The following is a 12,507-nucleotide window of genomic DNA, read 5'->3' as shown; positions in this document are numbered from 1 at the left end:
TCCAACTGTTGTTGGGAATTGGGTGATGACTGCTCTAGCTACTTCCTGCTGGATAGGGGTGAAGAAGGGGCCCTGCAGTGGTAGTGTTCTCCAGAGGGGAACTCTTTAGGCCAGTGAAAGGGCCAGTGGGTCTGTCCAGGGGTCCTCAGTAGAAGTTGTTAGTTGAGCTCATTTGGAGTTCCATTTGTAAGAGCATCTGTAGCTTGATGGCCTCAATTCTAGAAGAAACAAAATTGATAAGGAGGTTAAAAATATAGGGCCCGAAGGCAAGTAATAGCAAGATGGCTGCCGCAGGACATAGAAAGGGGAGAAGCCATGTTGTCCAACTGCAGTGATTGGTATAAGAGTTTTAAAGGTGTTGTCTGATTTCAGAAGCCTTTTTCTATAAATGCCAGGCAGCATCTCGTACTGTCCCTGACTGGTTACTCTAAAAACAACACTCTTTCCCTAAGAAGGTGCAGAGTCCTCCTTTCTCAGCAGTGAGAAGGTCTAGACCTTGGTGGTTTTGGAGAGTCACTGCTGCCAAAGAGTCTATGTGGCATTGTAGAGTAAGGATAGATGTTATTTCTCACAAACTGTCTGAGAAATCCTTTGAGAGTGTATGGTAGTAAGATAGTACCTGTTACACTGTTAACTTTCAGCAAATTTTACATTTGTTGAAAACCTTTAAGTTTGGGATTTTAATTTTTTTTTGCTATTAATAAAACCTCCTTCAGTCCATATTAACTTACAATTGGTATAGATGGCTCCTTCCTGATTCTGCAAGTACTGTAAGGTTTGGCTGAGTTCAAACAAGTCTTGAGCAGACCAATTGTTAGGCAATTTTCCTAACTCTGCTTCTACAAGAGTTCCCTTGCAACTTACTAAATACCTAATGTGTCTTTTTCCCTTAATCGCTTGGGAGGAACTATCAACCAGTTGGACCTTTGTATGGTAATTAATTAAGATTTAGATCCGCTGTTAGGAAACCTGCTGGGTTAAGGATTTTTGATAGGAAGGCTATGGGTTGTCAGTGGCCTCAGTGCTTTCCAGCTATGCCCTTGTTTACACTGACAACATGGTGGTATTGGAGTGTTATAGGGTTATAGAGAAGACCTTCGATGATCAGTTATAGGTGTTTCCATTTCTCCTGGCTTTTAAAGGAATAGGGTACACTGTTTGTTCTTTACTACTTCCATCTCTCTTTATTTCTCTTTGACTTCTTCTTCGTCTCTCTCCTTCTGACTCCCTCTTTGTCTCTGTCTGTACCTCTCTCTCTGACTTTCTGTCTCCCTGTTTGACTACTTCTTTGTCTCTTCCTCTCTCTCTTTCCTTCTCTCGTTGACTGTCCGTTTCTCTCTCTCCGACTCCCTCTTTGTCTCTGTCTCTTCCCTTTTCTGTCTCTCTCTCTGACTTTCTGTCTCTTTCTCTCTTTCCTTTCTGCTGGTCTTTCCCTGCCTCTGCCAGCTGCTTATGCTGCTGTTCTCCCTTCTCCTTCCTTTCTTGATGGCTTCAGCAGTGTAAGACTGCCACTTCCTTGAGTTTTTGCACTGCGTGCAATAACTCCATGATTTCCTTGTGGTATTTAATGGGGGTTCCCCTAGAGGTTAGAACTCCCTTTCTTTCCATATTGCAGCATGGGCATGTAGGATTCGATAAGCAAACTTGCTATCTGTATGCATATTTATTCTTTTTCCCTTTCCCAGTTCTAAGGCTCAGGTAAGTGCCACTAGTTCTGCTAACTGGGTGCTGGTCCCTGGGGAAAGAGGCTTACTTTCAAGTACAGTTACATCACTAACTATGGCATAACCTGCCCTTTGTATCCTATTCTCCACAAATGAACTTACATCGGTATATAGGTTAAGGTCAGGATTAGCTAAGGGGACTTCCAAGAGATCATCTTGGGCGGCATAAGTCTGGACTATAATTTATTGGCAGTCATGCTCGATTAGTTCCTCATCCTCTAGGAGAAAAGTGTCAGGGTTGAAGGCCATGCACATATGTATTTCAAACACTGGTCCCTCAAGGAGTAGCACCTGGTGTCTAAGAAGGCAGTTGTTGGATAACCATAAACTTCCTTTGGTACCTAGTATGCCATTTACATCATGAGTAGTGCAGACAGTGAGATCCTTTGCTTGTATTATTTTGATAGCCTCTGACACTAAGATGACCACTGCCACAACTACCCATAAACAGAGAGGCCAGCCTTTTGCTACTACATCAATTTCCTTACCTAGGTATGCCACTGGTTGTGGGGTTGTCCCACAAGTCTGAATAAGGACTCCAAGAGCTATTCCTACTCTCTCTGTGATAAAAAGAAGTTTTGTCCTGTGGGAAGGGTTAAGGCTGGAGCTTGAGTTTGTTCCTTCCAATGTCCAGACTTCAGGGTTGATTCCCTCCTCAAGCAGGGGACAACAAATGGGTAACATGTTCCTCATATTCGTGTAGATAATAGCTCCAGCTTTGGCTAATACATCCCTCCCTAATAAGGGTATGGGACTTTCAGGCATAATAAGAAAGGCATGTGAAAAGAGCAAATTCTCCCAATTACAACTGAGGAGGTGGTTACAAGTTGTCCCTGGATTTCTCAGATGGTAACGGATCTTGAGGAAAGTCGTTTGGGACAGGAGATTAACACTGAGAAGGCTGCATCCAGAAAGAAGTCAATTTCCTGGCCCTCAATGGTTAAACATACCTGGGGCTCAGTGAGGGTGATGACATGAGCTGGTGCTTTCTCCAGACACCCTCAGTCCTGTTATTGGATCATCTGGTTGTGGGCTACTGGCCCAGAGAACCTTTGTCCTCTGGGGCAGTGTACCTTCCAGTGATTGCCTCAGCATAGCGGACATGGGAGAGAGTGTAGCTTGTTTCTCATTGGACAATCTTTTTTAAGGTGTCCTTGTAAACTACATGGGTAACAAGCCCTACTGGGTGATTGGCTCGCTCCATTTTCTGTCCTTTCTGAACCACCAAGGTTTGTTTGTCTGAGGACCATGACTAAGGCTGTGGCCTTTCTCTGATCTCACTTCTCCTTTTTGGCCTGTTCCTCTTGGTCCCTATTATAGAACACAGAAGTTACCAGGTTTAATAATGCCTTCGTATTTTGTTCAGGGCCCAGGGCTCACTTTTGGAGCTTTCTTCTGATATCTATGGCTGATTGAGTAATAAACTTTTCTTTTCGGATCAATTGACCTTCTAGTGAGTTAGATGACAGGGGAGTATATTTTCTTAAGGCCTCCTGTAACTGCCTGAGGAATGCAGAAGGATTTTATTCCTTTCCCTGAGTTATGGTGGCCATCATTGAATAATTCATGGGCTTTTTCCTAATTCCTCTTAGTCCTTCTAGAACACAGGTCAACAGATGTTTACGACTCCAGTCCCCACGATCTGAATCAAGGTCCTAATGGGTATCCATACAGGGGACAGTTTGCTGACTTGTAGGGAATTTGTCCGTTTCTTTGGCTGTCATTCTTCATTTATTTGACTAAGATACCAGGTATCTCTAAATTCTTGGGCTGCAGCTAATGTCGCATTATTTTCACTAAAGGCCAGGGTTTGATCTAACAATAGCATGACATCTCTCTAAGTGAGATTGAAGGTTTGCCCTAGACTCTGTAGGATATCTGTATACCTATCTGGATCATCTGAAAACTTCCACAGATCTTTATCTGCTTTAAATCAGAGAGGGAGAAGGGGAAATGTACCTGGGTTGGACCAAATTCCCATCCCCCTACAGCTTGAAGCAGACATAACCGACAGCACGGGGGTTTTTGTGGTCCTTTGGTGATTTCTTTGCTTGTTTCCTTCTGGGTGGAGGAGATTAGAGGAAGCTTATCATTAACAGGAAGGGGAGCTATAGGGAGACTAGGATATGAGGGTAAACTGAGAGGTCCTCCTGTGGGATGTAAATCGCAAGCTTTGCATAGTTGTGGATTCACCTTCAATGAAAAGAAAGCTTGAACATAAGGTACTTCACTCCATTTGCCTTCCCTCTTACAGAAAAGATCAAGCTGCAGGATAGTATTTTATTTATACTTCCTTCAGGTAGCCATTTTTCCCCATCAGAGAGAAAATACTGGGGTCAGGCCACAGTGCAGAAAAAAGTAAGCTATCTTTTCTTCAGGGTTTGTGAGTCAAAATGGTCCCAATAGCTTAGGATGCATTCAAGGTTGGTCCTGTTGATGCCTGAGTGTTTCCAATCTGAAAGACAAAACTACCTGTGGTTTTGGTTTGTTTGTTTCTCCCCCTGCCCAAGAACCTACAACAGTCCCTGGACCCTGCTGATCGGAATAGTTATGCTCATTGATGCAGCAGCAGAAACATTAATTTTCCTGCTAGACCACAAGGGGGGTGGAGGAATGTCAAATTTAGTTGCCCTTACTGATGCATTCTCAAAAACCTGCACCCTTGCCTGTCCTCCTATGCCACAAAGAGGACCGAGAGAAAAAATCAGATTTAGTGGCCCTTACCGACCCATTCTCGATAACCTGTTAGAGTCCTAAGCATTATCCTGTTAGTGTTGGGACCTTACCACTGTCCTATAAAGATGTTATGTCCCAAAAATGACTTGGAGAACCATACCCTGAGGGACAGAAGGGATCTCCAGGGTTGAAAAAGTGATGCCTTTTATCCTCTCTTGAGTAGGAAGGATATCATTTCTGAAGATCCTCATATCCTACCTTCAGGAATAGCTTTTTTTAGGCCTGCTAGTCTGAAGAGGGATCCTAAAATTGCAGATAGTGCCCCCCTTGACAGGGCTTTGGGCAAAAATTATGTCTTTCTGATTGGTGAGCCCGGGTGCCTAAAGAAGGCAATAGAGTCCTGGAGTTTATACTAGAAATCATTCTTATGGGAGAAACTAGAAAAGCACCAGAGACAGGGAGTAGTTTTTGGAAGCAGGAGTAGCCTTGGAGAAGAGAGATGAGAGGAAATTTGTCTGACAGGCATTAGGACCCAGAAGTCAAGGGTCAGGATAGAAAGGATAGATGGGTGAGTCTCGCTTGGGTGACATGACTTTGAGAGTTCCACTCATGGCCACAGAGTCAACCAACTTGTTGTCGGGACCCCAGAGCTGAATGGCTTTCCTCTCTGTCTACCCTTGGCTTAGCCTAGAAGTACAGGAAAAGCGCAGGCTGGTTCCAGGCAAACCAATGCTCCCAACTCCAAAGAGTCGAGGGTTGTTAGAGAGTGCTTCCGGTGGGTTCTTGGTCTCACTGACTTCAAGAAAGATGCTGTGGGCCCTTGCAGTGAGTGTTACAGTTCTTAAAGATGCTGTGTCCAGAGTGTGTTCCTTCAGATGTTCAGATGTGTCTGGAGTTTCTTCCTTCCGGTGGGTTCATGGTCTCGCTGACTTCAGGAGTGAAGCCGCAGACCTTCGCGGTGAGTGTTACAGATCTTAAATGTGGCACTTTCGGAGTTATTTGTTCCTCCCAGTGGGTTTGTGGTCTCACTGACTTCAGGAGTGAAGCTGCAGACCCTCGCGGTGAGTATTACAGCTTAGAAAGGTAGTGCAGACCCAAAGAGTGAGCAGCAGCAATATTTATTGTGAAGAGCGAAAAAACACAAAGATTCCACAGCATGGAAGGGACCTGAGTGGGTTGCTGCTGCTGGCTCAGGTGGCAAGCTTTTATTCCCTTATTTGGCCCCACCCAGGTCCTGCTGATTGGTCCATTTTACATAGCGCTGAATGGTCCATTTTATAGGGTGCTGATTGGTCCATTTTACAGAGTGCTGACTGGTCCATTTTACAGAGTGCTGATTGGTGCGTTTCTACAGAATGCTGATTGGTGTGTTTACAATCCTTTAGCTAGACACAAAACTTCTCCAAGTCCTCACCCAACTCAGAAGCCCAGCTGGCTTCACCTCTCACTAGGATAAGTGCTTTATGTAGATGATTCTTTGTAATCCTTACACAACCTTCTGTGGTATCATCCTCACGTTACAGATGAAGAAACTAAGATGTAGAGAGATTAACTTGCTGAAAATAACAGAGCTAATAAAAGGCCCAACTAGTACTTGTTCCAAGTCTTACACTGGAACTCAGGCTTTAAAATTCACATGATCCTGCCTCCTTTTGTTGAACATGACTATTCCAAGATCTACAAAATAATAAATATAGTTCTTCACACATTTGTCCGTACTGGGTTTCAGAACTCTGAAGATAAATATGTCATTATTGTCTTCTTCTTTTTTTTTTTTTTTGAGACAGGGTCTCACTCTGTTACCCAGGCTGCAGTGCAGAGGCATGATTTTGGCTCACTGCAGCTTCAGCTTCCTGGGCTCTAGCTATTCACTATCCTCAGCCTCCAAGTAGCTAGGACTACAGGCACACACAGCCATGTCACACTAATTTTTAAAATGTTTCTGTAGAAACAGGGTCTCACTGTTGCCCAGGCTTGTCTCAAACTCCTGACTTCAAGTGATTATTTTGGCCTCTCAAAGTTTTGAGATTACAACATTTCCAAAGTGAGCCACTGTGCCCAGCCCATGTAATTATTTTCTAACTTTATATAATAATATGTGAGAAACCTGATGTTTACTCAACTTCCTGACTCTAAGCAAAAAACAAAACAATAACAACAATAACAAAACGACTTTCGGTTTGATTAGTCAACTAGAGGCAGCTTAAAGAGAGCATCTACTTAGGGGGCATTTTTAAATGTATCATCTTCAAGTGATTTAATATGCTATCCATGATTACCTTTGACACTTTGAATAATTAACAAAGATGTTTACAATTATTGAAAAGGCTGGAATACTCTCTTTCCTAGATGATGAGAAAATTCAAAAAGCTTGAAATTATCTGACTGGCTAGTAGCCATTAAATCACCATTTGATAGGAGGAAAAAAAGTCACCGAAATATTTCTCCACGTATTTGATTGACAAAGATTATGCAAAACTTTATTTTTACTTATAAAGTGAACAAATTTAGAAATGTTATTAATCCTTTAAAATAACTAAGATGTTTCTTATCAATAGATGTTAACTATATTATATACAATATAATATATGAATATTTTATTATATACAACATATATAAATACAATTTATATAATATATAAAATAAGCTTTGGTAGTGAATAATGGTTAGCTTAATCAATATAGTAATGATAATTTTTTGCTCTCCCGTGCAAATGACACTAGGATGTTCTTGTAACTTTTATGTGCTCATCTATAATTCCATCTGTCTTTATAGAATCAGGAAACTTACTATCTTGTTCTCCATTCTACTTGTTGCACTTAGTCTCTGTCATGTAGTAAAAATTCAATAATCACTATTAATTATTTCAGTTATAAAACCAAAGGTTTGCAAGAAGTACATATTTATGCTCATTCCATATTTGTAGAGTTTACATTGATTGATTGTTTTTTGAAAAGATAATACTTTCATATGGTTAAACATTTATAAGGGAATATCATGAAGTGACTCTGTTTCCAACTCCCAACTTCCATTCCTGGTCTCAATGAATGGTATCAATTCTTATGTGTCCTCCCAGAGATATTTTGTGCATGCACAGAAAACTATCTTTACTGGTACTTTTTAAAATACAATTTTAAAACAAAAATAGTAGCATACTCTATATGTTGGCAAGATGAGCTGCAGACTATTGAATGTAGCTAGGCAATTTAAGGAAAAAGTTACTTATTAAAAGATCTAAATAGGTTACAGAAACATTAGCATATTTGAAGAAGCAGATATGTTGAAATTCCAGAGATACCCTTTAAGTCACACCTCACTTAGACTTGGAAATGCCAGGGAAAGGTCTATTAGTTGCAGTTATGGAGTTACATCCGTGGTCACTGAGACCACAGCACAGCACCTCTGCCTGGATTCACAGCACATAATGGATGCATCTTATCTCTCCCAGTCTCTAGGTAATTCCGGGCTATATTCACGTTTCACAAGATTATTTCTTTCACTATGTAGATGGCTTCTGACTAGGGTGCTGGGGAATATACCTCATTAGTAGGACCCCAATTGTATTTAGAATCTCTCTCTCAGGTATCAAGAAAATACATTTTTCATAGGTTTATATATTCTGTTCCTTGTTTTTGTTTTTGTGTTTTTTTTTTTCCTTTTCCAATTAACATATCTTGAAGCTTAATTTATGTAGTGTATAAAGATAGAATCACTCTTTTTGGTGGATACACAGTAGCCCATAACATAACTTTACCATGATTCATTTTATCTGCTCCAGTTGAATAATTGGGTTGTTTCTAATCCCTTGGAATTACAAGCAAAGCTGAAGTAAATATCTTTGTATTTACATTACTTATGTTTGTTGTTTGCGTTTAAATTTGATACATTGCTAAAAGTGACATTCCTGGGGTAAAGTGCAGGCTTGTATGTGCCTATGCATCCTTAACTGAGATTACAGAACAATTAAAATTCTGTGAGATGAACCTTTGATCAATGGGAGGAGAAAGCCAACGGAGAAAGACTCTTTTCTCTCTGCATGGGCTAATCTGAGAATCCGCTGTTAAGATGGCCTTTTGTGAGATGGTCTCCAGAGACCGTCAAGAGACGGACACTCAGTTTTGCTTGATACCGTTTGCAAGGTGGCCTGGTAACTGATCCGATATTGACTGTTCTTCAGTTCTAAGTGGTTTCCCTTGAACCCAAGCTTGTTACCTAGTATTGACTCTTCAAGAAAGCGTATATGCCTTTGCCTCAGATTCTTCTTTTTTGGGGTAACCCAGTGTAATCTAGGAGACATATGATAAACAAAGTACACAAATAAAATATGTAACACATTAGTTGATGATAAGCTTAATAAACAAAAATGGGAAGTACAGAGCTGCCATTTTTCAGGTACAAATGGCACTAGTACAGTGAAGTAAATGTTGTGGTTTGCTGTCCAAATCCCTCCTTCAGAGCCGAGGACTCTTTTTCCTAAATGATGGGAGAGTTAACAGTTGTTGGGCTCAGCTGAATTTTATTCCAAGAATTCCCCTCAAAGAGAGCCAACTCTGATTGTCACACTCCTTTCCCCGAGCATCCTGTATCTAATAAAAGGATAATGCAGGGTATAAAAACCTTACCCCCTCACTGTAACTGTGGAAAATTCTGAAGCACTGCCCCAGCTCTAAATTTTCCAATGGGATAGGCTAACACCTTTTTTGAAACTGCTTTGCAGCTCAATACATTCCTTTGCTCAATCCTCTTTTATTTATTTTCCCATAGGTATTTCTCCTGAGACTACCACCTAATATTTTCCTGCATGTTAATATCTGTCCCAGATTCTGTTTCCCTGGGAACCCTACATTAAATATATGCCATATGATTTGCTAGAATGTTGAAATGCAGATGATTCTCATACCATTTGCTTGGTGTTACCACTCCAAATGTTATTCTCTGCCCTGGTGTGCCAGGTTCTCCCCAGAATTTCCAACTTCTCTTATTCTCCAGAAATTCCAAACTTATGAAAGAGCTTGGAATAGTGAAATTTTTACAGTCTCAAACCAAGATTTGTATGTAAGTTTTCATTTTCAAATTCCAAATTGTTAAAAACATGTCATGTTTAAATGGTAGTATCTCCAATGCCACACCCATCTATGATTATGTGTCAATGAGAATGTAAACCAGTGAGTGAGCGCATTCTCTTATATTTCTGCAGTTTGCAGAATGAAAAGAGAAAATATTTTAGAAAGACTGCTGGAGAAACAGATCGTCTTTACTAAGTGTTTTAGTTTATTTGATCTGCTAAAACAAAATACTATAGACTGGGTATCTTGTAAACAATAGAAAATTATTTGCCACTGTTCTGGAGGCTGGGAAGTCCATAATTAAGGTGCTGGCAAATTTGGTGTCTGATGCAAGTAGCTGTGGGATTCAAACTCCTTACAAATATGTGAAGTGACTTCAAATATTTATTTCAATTAGACTGCTATTTTACTCAATTTTAAGGATTGTCATTTATCCTAAGACATTGTCTGTCCCTATTTCAGTGTCAAAATTAAAACTAAAGAAGTATAGAAGCATTTTAAACATATTAATACTTGGCAAACTAAAACTTGGCACTACTGTGTCTGGGCTATGATTATGATTGTGGTGGTGGGTTTTTTTGTTGGTATTTACTTTTTTCCCCCTGAAATGTTAGAAGTCTAGGCATTTAGAGTGATAACATTTTGTATCTTCCTTGGATGAAAATTCAACCTCAAAGAGCATCATAATCATGTTATAAGCTTATAAATTATTTAAAATATGTAAAGGAAAAGACATATAAATTGTGGCAAATATGAGATTTTACAAACATAAATATTCTACCCCAGAGCTTCACAGGACTAATTTGAAATTCATTGAGTTTAGAGTTTGTGTTTTTTGCATCAATGCTTCTGAAGATTTTAAGTTAAGAGAGAGAAAGTCCTGAATGTATGGTACAATAAGCACAAATAGGAAGAGAAACATGCACTAACAGTCAGAAATGCAGCAGGGTAGTTGTGTTTTTGTAATCTTGATAGTGTCTTCAGGAGACTTCATCAAGTTAAACTCTCTGGAATCTTTCACCTATGGGACCTGGTGACAGATTGTGGCAAAGTCTGACAAAGTTCCCTGGAGGCCGTGATGCTCTTGGTCACCAGATGGTCTGAAAGAGCTCTTCGTATGTTACAATATTTGGCAGTAGGGACTCTTGGCTAATCTTCAGAGTACATTCTTAATCCCATGAGCCTAATTATCTGTGAAGGACAGTTTAAGAGATCCTCCTTAAAATTATTCATACTAGTCCTTGTACTTGTATCATGAGACATGTATAACTCTCATTATGCAGTGATTACAATTTTGCTTGGGGAATATATTCTAAGATGGATTAAAAGGATTATCCATCTCCATGGTGATCTCTGCTCCCGTTGTTGATCATAAATACAAATGTATCCAACTCATTCACATTTTTAGACTACTTGTGGCTTTCCCATACATGATCAGTGTTCACGTTTCACTGACAAAAAGAAGGAGCCATAGGGGAACACTGAGTTTTCTGGAAGAGATCAATATAAAATAAGTGTTTTTTGAATTTTATGAAAAATTTTGTCCTCAAGTTGTATTTTACCACATAATTGAGAGATTCATTGACTAAGTTTTAATCTCTTCTTCACAACTCTGCCGTATATACTCTTTCTCTATATAAGCATGGGTTTTGAGGTGATTGTCTCTTTTTGATTTTCAGAGCTGATACCGTAATTCTAGTTTAGCGATCATAAAATGTGATATGTAAATGAAGACAAATTAAGCTAACATATTACCCAGTTCTTTTGAGAAGGATGCTTTCTACCTCATCATGAGTATTTACATAATAAGATAATTCAAAACAACAACACAATGATAAATGAACCTATTCCTTAACATGCAAATATTCAAATTGTAAAAGGAAGACCCAAATCCCACATCTACGAAATGTTTTTTTTAAATTCATGAAAATAAGATATATAATTAAAATTGCAGCAATATCTTACTTTAACACATATGCACACAATATACTATTTCTGATAAACTTTATTTGCTAAAAGTTAGTTCTTCTGCTTGTGATAATATATTGGGCTAAGATGATAATTTGAGTAACAAATATATATCAAAAAATAAAGTAAAATATTTTGAAATAAATGTAAAATAAAAAATTAAATAAGCTAAATTCCTCTAATAGCATTAAGACTGAATTAAGCAACTGTTATTAACTTTTTGCTTGTAATAGCTTATCAGAAAACAACACTTTGAGAAAAATGTTGTATTAAGAATTAAAGTCTCAAGTATTGGGGCTAAGAAATATATTTGGAGAAAATTTGTGTAATAAATTGATTAGTGCAACAAGTAAACTAACAATATCATCTTAATAGCTGAGCAGGCACAAGCAGAATAGTTACATCAGGGATTCCACCAGATAAAATACAGAATTTAGACAGGAGAGCAGTCGGTAACAGTTCTGGAACTAAATCACTCCAGACATCGCTTAGATAGACACTTTGTTCCACCTCTACTCTTTTAAATGAACCTTTAATAGGTTCATTTGGTAATGGGCTGAAAAGGGGGAAAAGTCGTGAACCCCAGCTGCACTGCTCATTCACCTGCACAAACAACTTGAACTTGACTTCTCTCCAAATGGTTTCCTAGTAGTCTTCCCAATATACGGCTGCTATATATGAAACATGAATTATAGTAGAGAAGGTCCTGCTGTGTTGTGAATCATAGAACACTTGACCACACTTTAGCAGGTTGTGGGATGAAAATAATAAAATGTCTGCAAATGCCTTGTTCTGTCTCCTTTTCCAGTCAATATGCTGAATTCTGCGTCCAGCTATACTAGATATGGCCTCCCTCATTCCCTTATCATCCTTTAGTACAAATAAATGGTAAGAACATCTTGCCTTTCTTGAGACACTAGGGGCCAAATCAATTGCCTAATCAAGTGAAAACAAAACATCTGTGACATATAAAAGAAAGTGTGGCTTTCTCTGGAGATTTTTATAAACTGATTAAATCTGGGCACTGCTAATCCTCTATCTTGCACTTCAGCTGTCACATTGACAAGGAAGAT

This window comes from Colobus angolensis, unplaced genomic scaffold, assembly GCF_000951035.1.
Source record: "Colobus angolensis palliatus isolate OR3802 unplaced genomic scaffold, Cang.pa_1.0 Scaffold180, whole genome shotgun sequence".
In the NCBI taxonomy this organism is placed as follows: Eukaryota; Metazoa; Chordata; class Mammalia; order Primates; family Cercopithecidae; genus Colobus; species Colobus angolensis.
This window is presented reverse-complemented; position numbering follows the sequence as displayed.